The sequence below is a fragment of the Dromiciops gliroides genome, chromosome 1 (genome assembly GCF_019393635.1).
Source record: "Dromiciops gliroides isolate mDroGli1 chromosome 1, mDroGli1.pri, whole genome shotgun sequence".
Taxonomy (NCBI): domain Eukaryota; kingdom Metazoa; phylum Chordata; class Mammalia; order Microbiotheria; family Microbiotheriidae; genus Dromiciops; species Dromiciops gliroides.
Window position 1 is genome coordinate 64795803 of NC_057861.1, and position 11705 is coordinate 64807507.

The following is an 11705-nucleotide window of genomic DNA, read 5'->3' on the forward strand; positions in this document are numbered from 1 at the left end:
GATTTCTTTGGGCAAAAGACCTAAAAGTGGAATTGCTGGGTCAAAGGGTATGCACAGCTTTATCGCCCTTTGGGCATAATTCCAAATTGCTCTCCAGAATGGTTGGATCAGCTCACAGCTCCACCAACAAAGCATTAGTGTTCCAATTTTCCCACAGCCTCTCCAACATTTATTATCTTCCTTTTTTGTCATTTTAGCCAATCTGATAGGTGTCAGGTGGTACCTCAGAGTTGTTTTAATTTGCATCTCTCTAATCATTAGAGATTTAGAGCATTTTTTCATATGGGAATAGATAGCTTTGGTTTCTTCATCAGAAAACTGCCTGTTCATATCCTTTGACCATTTCTCAATTGGGGAATGACTTGGATTCTTATAAATTTGATTTAATTCCCTATATATTTTAGAGATGAGGCCTTTATCAGAAGCACTGGCCTCAAAAATTGTTTCCCAGTTTTCTGCCTCCCTTCCAATTTTGGATGCATTGCTTCTGTTTGTACAAATTTTTTTTAATTTAATATAATCAAAATCATCCATTTTGCATTTTATAATATACTCTATCTCTTGTTTGGTCAAAAACTGTTCTCCTTTCCAAAGATCTGATAGGTACACTATTCCTTTCTCTCCTAATTTACCTATGGTATCACCTCTTATGTCTAAATCATGTATCCATTTTGACCTTATTTTAGTATAAGGTGTAAGATGTTGGTCTATGCCTAATTTCTGCCATACTATCTTCCAGTTTTCCCAGCAGTTTTTGTCAAATACTGAGTTCCTATCCCGGAAGCTGGAGTCTTTGGGTTTATCAAACACTACATTACTAGTGTCATTTACTACTGCATTTCCTGAGCCTAGCCTATTCCATTGATCTACCACTCTATTTTTTTTTTTTTTAGTGAGGCAATTGGGGTTAAGTGACTTGCCCAGGGTCACACAGCTAGTAAGTGTTAAGTGTCTGAGGCCGGATTTGAACTCAGGTACTCCTGACTCCAGGGCCGGTGCTCTATCCACTGCGCCACCTAGCTGCCCCTACCACTCTATTTTTTAGCCAGTACCAGATAGTTTTGATGACTGCCGCTTTATAGTAAAGCTCCAGGTTTGGTACCGCTAACCCACCTTCCTGTGAATTTTTTTTCATTATTTCCCTGGATATTCTTGATTTTTTGTTTTTCCAGATGAATTTTGTTATTATTTTTTCTAGCTGTATAAAATAATTTTTAGGTAATCTGATTGGTATGGCACTGAATAAGTAAATTAATTTAGGCAGTATTGTCATTTTTACTATATTAGCTCTGCCTATCCATGAGCAATTGATATCTTTCCAATTATTTAGATCTGATTTGATTTGTGTGAAGAGTGTTTGGTAGTTGTGTTCATAGAGTTCCTGGGTTTGTCTTGGCAAGTAGACTCCCAAGTATTTTATATTATCTACCGTTACTTTAAATGGAATTTCTCTTTCTATCTCTTGCTGCTGGACTTTGTTGGTCATGTATAGAAATGCTGATGATTTATGTGGATTTATTTTATATCCTGCTACTTTGCTAAAGTTGTTAATTGCTTCAAGTAATTTTTGACTTGATTCTTGAGGATTCCTTAAGTATACCATCATATCATCTGCAAAGAGTGATAGTTTTGTTTCCTCCTTGCCTATTCTAATTCCTTTAATTCCTTTCTCTTCTCTGATTGCTAAAGCTAACATTTCTAGGACAATATTAAATAATAGGGGTGATAATGGACATCCCTGTTTCACCCCTGATCTTATTGGGAAGGCCTCTAATTTATCTCCATTACATATAATACTTGCTGATGGCTTTAGGTAGATACTGTTTATTATTCTAAGGAAAGCTCCCCCTATTCCTAAACTCTCTAGTGTTTTTATTAGGAATGGGTGCTGTACTTTGTCAAAAGCTTTCTCTGCATCTATTGAGATAATCATGATTTTGGTTGGTTTTCTTATTGATGTGGTTGATGATGTTAATAGTTTTCCTAATGTTGAACCAGCCCTGCATTCCTGGTATAAATCCCACCTGGTCATAGTGTATTATCCTGGTGATCACTTGCTGTAATCTTCTTGCTAATATCTTATTTAAGATTTTAGCATCAATATTCATTAGGGAAATTGGTCTATAATTTTCTTTCTCCGTTTTTGCTTTGCCTGGTTTTGGTATCACCACCATATTTGTGTCATAAAACGAATTTGGTAGAACTCCTTCACCTATTTTTCCAAATAATTTGTATAATATTGGAATTAATTGTTCTTTAAATGTTTGGTAAAATTCACCCGTAAACCCATCTGGCCCTGGGGATTTTTTCTTAGGGAGTTCATTAATAGCTTGTTCAATTTCTTTTTCTAATATGGGTTTATTTAAGGATTTTATTTCCTCTTCAGTTAACCTGGGCAGTTTGTATTTTTGTAAATATTCATCCATTTCATTTATATTGTCAAATTTATTGGCATACAGTTGGGCAAAATATTTCCTAATTATTGCTTTAATTTCCACTTCATTGGTGGTAACATCACCCTTTTCATTTTTGATACTGGTAATTTGGTTTTCTTCTTTCTTTTTTTTAATCAAATTAACCAATATTTTGTCTATTTTATTGGTTTTTTCATAAAACCAGCTCTTAGTTTTATTGATTAATTCTATAGTTTTTTTGCTTTCAATCTTATTAATTTCTCCTTTAATTTTCAGGATCTCTAATTTAGTGTCTAATTGGGGATTTCTAATTTGTTCTTTTTCTAGCTTTTTAAGTTGCATGCCTAATTCATTAATCTCCTCTTTCTCTTTCTTATTCATGTAAGCATTTAGAGCTATAAATTTTCCCCTAAGCACTGCTTTGGCTGCATCCCATAGATTTTGGTATGTTGTCTCATTATTGTCATTCTCTTGGATAAAGTTATTGATTGTTTCTATGATTTCTTGTTTGGCCCATTCATTCTTTAGAATGAAATTATTTAGTTTCCAATTGATTTTCATTCTACTTTTCCCTGGCTCTTTCTTACATGTAATTTTTATTGCATCATGATCTGAGAAGGATGCATTTACTATTTCTGCCTTTCTACATTTGACTATGATGTTTTTGTGCCCTAATACATGGTCAATTTTTGAAAATGTGCCATGTACTGCTGAGAAAAAGGTATATTCCTTTCTATCCCCATTCAATTTTCTCCAGACATCTATCATGTCTAACTTTTCTAGTAATCTATTCACCTCTTTCACTTCTTTCTTATTTATTTTTTGGCTAGATTTATCTAATTCTGAGAGGGGGAGATTCAGATCCCCCACTAGTATAGTATTACTGTCTAATTCCTCTTGTAACTCATTTAACTTCTCCTCTAAGAACTTGGATGCTATACCACTTGGCGCATACATATTTAATATTGATATTACTTCATTATCTATAGTACCTTTAAGTAAGATGTAATTTCCTTCCTTATCTCTTTTAATGAGATCTATTTTTGCCTGCACTTTGTCTGAGATAAGGATTGCTACCCCTGCCTTTTTTACTTTAGCTGAGGCATAATATATTCTGCTCCAGCCTTTTACCTTTACTCTGTGTGTATCTCTCTGCTTCAAATGTGTTTCTTGTAAACGGCATATTGTAGGGTTCTGGTTTTTAATCCACTCTGCAATTTGCTTCCGTTTTATAGCAGAGTTCATCCCATTCACATTCACAGTTATTATTACTGACTGTCTATTCCCCTCCATTCTTTTTACCCCCTTTGTACTTTTCCCTCCTCCTTCTTTCACCCTATTCCTCCTCACCGACGTTTTACTTCTTACCCCTGCTTCCCCCGATCTGCCCTCCCTTTTTATCACCCCCCTCTCTTTTCTTTACCCTTTTCTCCCTTGCTTTTGTCCTCCCTTCTATCAGTCCCCCCCTTTCCCTTCCCCTTTTGTTTCCCTAAAGAATGAGTTAAGTTTCTTTATCCCAATGAACGTATATGTTATTCCCTCTTTGAGTCAAATCTAATGAGAATAGGGTTGAAACAATGTTCCCCCCTCCTTTATTTCCCTCTATTGTAATAGGTTTTTTTCTACCTCTTCATATGATATAATTCATCCCATTCCACCTCCCCTTTCCTCTCCTCCTCATAGACTCCCTTTTTAACCCCTTAATTCTTTTGTATCATCACATCAAAGACAATTTATATTTATACCCTCTATATAAAGTCCTTCTCTCTGCCCAAATACATTTACAGTTCTTAAGAGTTATGAGTATTATCTTCCTATGTAGGGATATAAACAGTTTAACCTAATAGGGTAACTTTTTTTTCCCCCCTCTGTTTACCTTTTTAAACTTGAACCTATATATTCTAAAATATTCCTAGTAGCTCTCTTTGTGGTGGCAAAGAACTGGAAATTGACGTGATGCCCATCGATTGGAGAATGGCTAAACAACTTGTATATGATTGTGATGGAATTCTTAAGAAATGATGAACTCCATGATTTTAGAAAAACACAGAAAAACTTACATGAAATAATGAAGAGTGAAATGAGGGGAGCCAAGGGAACATTGGATACAGTGACAGCAATATTGTTTGAAGAATAACTGAATGACTAAGTTATTTTGAATTTTATACTCAAATCAAACACAAAGTTCCTATGAAGGAAGATGCTACTCACCTCCAGAGAAAGAACTGATAAATAGAAGTATGCATAGTATGGTTTTTAGATATATGTGTATATATATGTGTATTTATGTATATATTTGTCACATATATAAAATCATGTGTGTGTATGTATACTTACACATATATCTGTCAATGGGTGACCTCTAGTGTGGGGTGGGGAGGGAGGGAGGGAGGGAGGGAGACAATTTGAAACTTTAAATGTAACAAAAAAATAAAAATTTAAAAGACAAAGAAATCCACCACCTCCCCGAAAAAAAGAAAAGAAAGAAAAGAAACTAACCTTGTGTTAACTTTACTGTATAATATTGGGCTTTCTCTGTCTCTGTCTCTCTTTCCTCTCTCTGTCTCTCCTTCCCTCCTCCCTCCCCCCCTCTCCTCTTGACCCTCAGCTTGGTGCTCAGCAGCTCCCCACTTCCCCATCCCCCATCCCCCAAAAGAACCCTAAAAATAACCTCTCCAAGTGAAAGCAGAACTAAGACGGAGAGAGACCATCACCCTACAACCTAGGGATAAGGGGCTCAGCTTGAGAATTCCTGCTCTCCCTTTTCTAACCCATGTGTCCTGGAACCATGTACCAGCCCCCTCCCTCTATTGTATGGGACTCCCTTCGTGCCTCCCTCTCTTCCCCAGGTGCACAGAGGTCTGCATCCACTAAATTGAGAACTATCTATAATAGTGTCTTTTTTTTGGTGAGGCAATTGGGGTTAAGTGACTGGTCCAGGGTCACACAGCTAATAAGTGTTAAATGTCTGAGGCTGGATTTGAACTCAGGTCCTCTTGACTCCAGGGCCGGTGCTCTATCCACTGTGCCACCTAGCTGCCCCTATAATAGTGTCTTAAGGTTTACAAGGATTTTACAGGCAACATTGTCCCCAGTTTACAAGTGAGGAATCTGGGGTACAGCGATGTTAAGTTATTTGCTCAGTGCCACACAGCCATTGAATGCCATGGATGGGTTTGAGTACTGTGCCTTTTTCACACCATCCTATACAGCTTTCTCAATACCTACATGTTTTTAAAATGTTTATTGGACTGAATCGAGCTAAATTTTTTTTTGAACTAAATATTATTAACAATGATAAAGTTCAGATAATTGGACCCTGAAGGGATTTGTCAGAGCTTTTAGAGACACTGATTTCCCAACCCTGCCAACCTCTTCACACCTTGTTTCATAAGAGTACCACTCCTCTACTTAGGTGCCCCTACCCTCCACCCCCACTGCCAGGTTAGGGCCAGAGCCCATGTCCCTGAGGCAAGGAACCACTGCCAAGTCCAGGAGTGTGAGCTAGTGCTCCTTCATTTCTTCCTGTGTTTCTTCCTTCCAAGGAGTCAGAAGGCTTGGATTCTGGTCCCATTTCTATCATAAACTTGTTTGGTGTGTGACAATCAGTGAGCTACTTCTGTGGGCTTCATTTTCCCATTTGTAAACATAAGCATTTATTAACCACATGATACACTGGAGATGCATAGATAACTGCTCTTGAAGAGCTAGTTGAGGGAGATGGATATGATCACAGGCGAGGTGGACTCAACCTCAAAGGTTCCTTCTAGATCTGGCATCTATTTTAAGGGCCCTCCCAGGCATTCTGTGTTCTAAGGGCTTTCTTAGGCTCTAATACTCTATGCTCTAAGGGCCCTCCCAGCTTTGACACTCTATGTTCTAAGGGCTCTCTGAGCTCTGACATCTGTGTCCTTAAGGCCCTTCCAGCTTTGCTGTTATGTTTTTTAATGTCCCTCCCAGTGCTCACAGTCTACCTCCTAAGGGCCTTCTGATATTTCTTTTTTTCTTTCTTTCTTTTTTTTTAGTGAGGCAATTGGGGTTAAGTGACTTGCCCAGGGTCACACAGGTAGTAAGTGTTAAGTGTCTGAGGCCGGATTTGAACTCAGGTACTCCTGACTCCAGGGCCGGTGCTCTATCTACTGCACCACCTAGCTGCCCCCTTCTGATACTTCTTATGAATTTAGGACAATCACTGCCCTATTAGAGTCTTGATTTTTTTCATCTATAAAATGGGAGGATTCGCAGTTGCTCTACTTGTCTCCCAGGGTTGCTATAAAGAAAGCCTTAGTAAACCTTTAGAGGAAGGTAAATTTATCTTTCTTTTCTAAGCTTCCTTCCAACTCTTGGATTCAGCAAAGGCCCCTTTGATGTTCTATGTCCTGACATCATGTCTACCATTCAGCACTGAGGCTATAACTATCCTCATCCTCCCTTGCCCACAGGATCCTCCACTCCCCAGCCACCTTCCTCTCATTTCTCACATCTGCCTCATGATGATGTCAGCACGGCCTCCCCTTCCCTCCACTCCACTCCTTGATTCCAAAACTTGTTTACAAGGTGGTTGTGGGTATTCGTGTTTTGTCAGTGTTTCAAGGATGGATGACGATGGATGGTCTCCTATTTTTAGGCACTTGTCTTCAATGACTCTCAAGCCCATTGGCAACAAGGAGGCGGGTTCTGGTCTCCAGAACCATCAAGTGGGGTGAGCTTTGAGGATACCATAAACACACCTGCAGAAGAGGGGATGGGGTGGGATGGGGAGGGAACATTGTAGCTCCCATCTGGCCAGGAGAGGCCTCTTGGCCCATCTCTAGTGAGGGAGTGGAGAAGTCTTGGCATCTGGGAGAGATTTTAGGCAACTGTACCTCCCAGGGCTCAGCTGGGAAGAGGACTTAGCAATTTCTAGCCACTTTCCATCTGATGTGCCAAGATGCCTTGGGTAACTTCCTCCAACTTCCCTATGGCCCCAGGCTACACCTACCCTCATCCAAATCTCCCTCCCTCCTCCAGGAAGCCTTCCCTGACTGCTCCAGCCCCCACCCTCTCTCTTTTCGAAAACTTCCTACAGTGCTTAGAGCTCACCCATTATCTGGTACTTTTTGTGGGGTCCTTTTGTTAGATATAATGGGAGGATCTGTGAGCTGGGAACCAAGAAGGCCACTTAAATGAAGTGCCTGGCCAATGGTAAGTACTTAAATGCTTGTTGACTGACTGACTAGTCCTTGTTAGAGGCACCTAGGTGGCAAAAAGTGGTTAGAAAAGCAGCCCTAGGGTCAGGAAGATCTGAGTTCAAATATGATCTTAGACACTGTGACCCTGGGCAAGTCAACTCACTTCTGTTTACTCTAGTTTTCTCAGGTATAAAATGAGGATAGTTGACAATTCCAAAGACTCATGGTAAAAAAAAAAAAATGCTCTCCATCTCCAGAGAAATCTGGAACCTGATGGAATCTGAATACAGATCAAAGCATGCTATTTTCACTTTTTTTTTTTTGTGGGTTTGTTTTTATTTTTTGGTCTATGTTTTTGTGGTTGTTTGGTCCATTAGTCACATCGGACTCTTTGTGATCCCATTTGTGATTTTTTTGGCAAAGATACCGGGGGTGGTTTGTCATTTCCTTCTCCAGTTCATTTGACAGATGAGGAAACTGAGGCAGACAGGGTTAAGTGACTTGCCCAGGGTGACCCAGCTACTAAGTATCTGAGGCTAGACTTGAACTCAGGTCCTCCTGCCTCCAGAGTTAACTCTAACCACTGCACCATCTAGTCATGACATGACTAATATGGAAATTTTTTAAAAAATACAATGAGAGGGCAGCTAGGTGGCACAGTAGATAGAGTACTGGCCCTGGATTCAGGAGGACCTGAGTTCAAATCTGGCCTCAGACACTTGACACTTACTAGCTGTGTGACCCTGGGCAAGTCACTTAACCCCAATTGCCTCACCAAAAAAAAAATAATAAAAATAAAATGAGAATAGTAATAGCACGTGTCTCCCGGGGTTCTTGGGAGGATCAAATGAAATCATATTTGTAAAGTGCTTAACAGTGCCTGTCACATAGCAGGCTGGTTTCCTTCCTCTTCAGCTGCCTTGGAGAGGTTGTCAAGAGAGGTGGCATCCTTAGGAGAACGTTAGGTTTCAGTGAGCAGAAGATGGAAGGAACAGGAGACGGAGAAATCTGGGATTAAGGAAAGTGTGTAAATGGTAGAAGAGGTAACGAGAGGGCACCATGGGAAGGGCATGTGAGAAGAAGTATCAGGGAAAGGAGGTTTAAAGGGAAAGCGAGGTAATCAGCTCTAGGAGAGGGAGTCCAAGCATGGCTGGATCAGTTATAATCCTTGAGGAAGAGGGGAATCCTGGCCCCTCCTTCCCGGCTCCCTCTTACTTTTGCCACTGATGCTCCATCACCTCCCCCAGCTTCTTTTCCCCCAGATCCTATGGCAGCAGTGCCTGACAAAGGATGATGAGGCTTTAGCTATGGAGACTGCAACAGGGAAGAAGTAGAGCCCCCTGCAGATGCCAGCACCTGGACAAGTTCCCAGCTGCCCTATCCTGGTTACAACTCTGGAAAGGTTAACTGTATGCCCTGTCTACTGATGGATGTACTGAAAGTGAGCCTGGCATTGTAGAATGGTAGAATGAGCTCTGACCAGAGTGCCCAGGAGGATGAATCTTAAATCTCTTGTGGAAAGGGGGGGGTGTTCTGGTGAGGAAAGGATCATTCCTCTCAGGCCACTAGAGAGTTGGGTGCCCTGGGCCTGGACAAAGTCATGGGGCCAAGCCGAGTCCCAGGAGTTGTAGCTAGTTGAAAGTCTATAGTAAACCCTGCTCTTCCCCACCCCTATGTCTAATGTTAGGAAAGAGCGGAGGAGGGGGAAGAGGGAGAAGATACCTGGGGCTCTGGAATGTATCACAGCAAGGCAGGACTGCATCTGGACTTCAACTGGCTCTTGTCAAATCACCTTGCTCAAGGCTCCCTCATGAGCAGCTCTGAGAATGACTCTGAACGCATACCTTACTTCTCTTCCTGCCTTTCTGGCCGAGGACCCCTCTCGTCCATTGAACCTCCTGCCTTTTTCACTGGGAAAGGGAATGGCTGGAAGTTGTTGAGAGGCAGATCTTTGCCTCAGTGTCAGGAAAATTCCCTAACAATGACTACTGTCCAGAAGGAAAATGAAGAGCCTCAGGAGGAAGTGAGTTTCCCTTCACTGGAGGTCTTTCGGTAGAGACTGCATTACTCCTTGCTGGGAATGCTGCAGAGGAGATTCTTGTTCGAGCAGAGACCTGATGTGAGGTCCCTTCTGGCTCTGAGGCCTGTGGATTCTTTGAAAGAAGGCCCAGGCTCCCCCCTGCATCTCCCAAAAACCTAGCCACAGTCCAGAAATCAGGCTTGTTGGAAGATCATCAGACTCCTAGTTGCCATTCCTTGCACACAAAAATGTAATTAGCCTACCCCTATCTAATATTTGTACTGCAGGCACCTGAGGGGGCAGATCTGATCAGATTTGTCAACATCCATTCCCAGAACCACGGAACAGCCTCCTGGCAGCTCTAGCTGGAAAATAGGACAAGATCCTGCCTTTTCCTCAAACTACACACAACTTTCTCTGACCCAGGCTCTCAGAGCAACTGAGGGGGTTGAATTAGATTCTTTTTTTGTTTTCATTTATTTAGAGTTTTATTTTTCCCCAATTCCACATAAAAACAATTTTAGCATTCATTTTTTTTAAGTTTTTTTTCTTTTTTTTTAGTGAAGCAATTGGGGTTAAGTGACTTGCCCAGGGTCACATAGCTAGTAACTGTGTGTCAAGTGTCTGAGGCCGGATTTGAACTCAGGTACTCCTGACTCCAGGGCCAGTGCTCTATCCACTGCGCCACCTAGCTGCCCCTTAACATTCATTTTTGAAACTTTGTGCTCCAAATTCTCTTCCTTCCTCCCTCCCCTCATTAAGAACACAAGCATTGAATTTGATTCTTTAGAGAGAAATATAAAAATATCTATTATATGACATATGTAAAGTGCTTTGCAAGCAAAATGCTAGCCATTTTTAAAATGAAAATTTGTCGGGTTTCTTTTTTTATCCCTGTAGAAGTTTCCAGATTGGGGTCAGGACACCTAGTTTTGAGTACCGGTTCAGCCATTGATTTGCTGTGAGACCTTGGCCAGGTCCCTTCCCTTCTCCTGAGCTTCAGGAACTCCATCTATAAAATGAAGGGGGTTGGACCAGATGAGCTTGAGAGTCTTTCATCTCTAAATCTGCGATTTTGGGATGACTAAAGTCTCTTCCAGCTCTTAGATCCTCTGCCTTCCTGGAAGAGGAGGGCTTTAAAGGAGATGGGAGGGCAGCTAGGTTGTGCAGTGGATAAAGCATCGGCCTTGAATTCAGGAGGACCTGAGTTCAAATCCAGCCTCAGACACTTGACACTTACTAGCTGTGTGACCCTGGGCAAGTCACTTAACCTTCATTGCCTTGCTCCCCCCCAAAAAAAAATAAAAATAAAGGAGATGGGCTGTAGGGAGGGATAAGACCTAAACCCAAAATGTTCCTAGTCCCCGAGGTAGAAGAGATTGAGCACTGGATTTGGAGCTTGACAAGGTTTGTCCAGCTCTGCCACTAATTTGTGGACAGGTCACTTCCCTGTCTGGGCTCAGTTTTTTCATCTGGGGATTGGACTGCAAATCTTATAGCTGTGACTTTAGCTTTTGAATTCTAGGTTCCTTCAAGCTGAAAGGGAATATGGCAGGGTTGGAGGAGTGTAGAGAGATGGACAAGACTGAGAGCTGGAAATTGGGGAGTCTGAAGTCTCATCCCAGACTAAGGGACTGTCACCATGGGGCTGTCATTCCCCAGGGGCATCGAGTGACAGAACCCTTCTTCCAAGTTGGGAGCAGAGCCAGGGTGACAGAAATCCCCAAGAAGGTAGATGTTAGACAGGGGCGGTGGGGGAGTCCAGAGTCTAGCCCAGCCTAGAAGAGGGTGGACATCAGTGAAACTGGATACTCATAACGGGCAAGAGCTCAGGGCTCAGAACTGCAGGGTCCAAGGAATGACTTAGACAAGAGTCTTGTGGTTCCAGGATAATGAAAACCTTATGTCTTAGATACACAGGAGCAGGGGTCCAGTAACAACCCTTCCCTCACCCAGAGAGAAGCAGCAGTTCAGGATCCTGGATTGCAGCCTCTTTAGTCCTTAGGTCCTATGCCAGGTTCCTATTCAGGATCACTGGGGTTTGAGGTGTTTGACAGACCTGTGAAATCAGCTGGGAATGGAAGGTGGGAGTAGGTACTT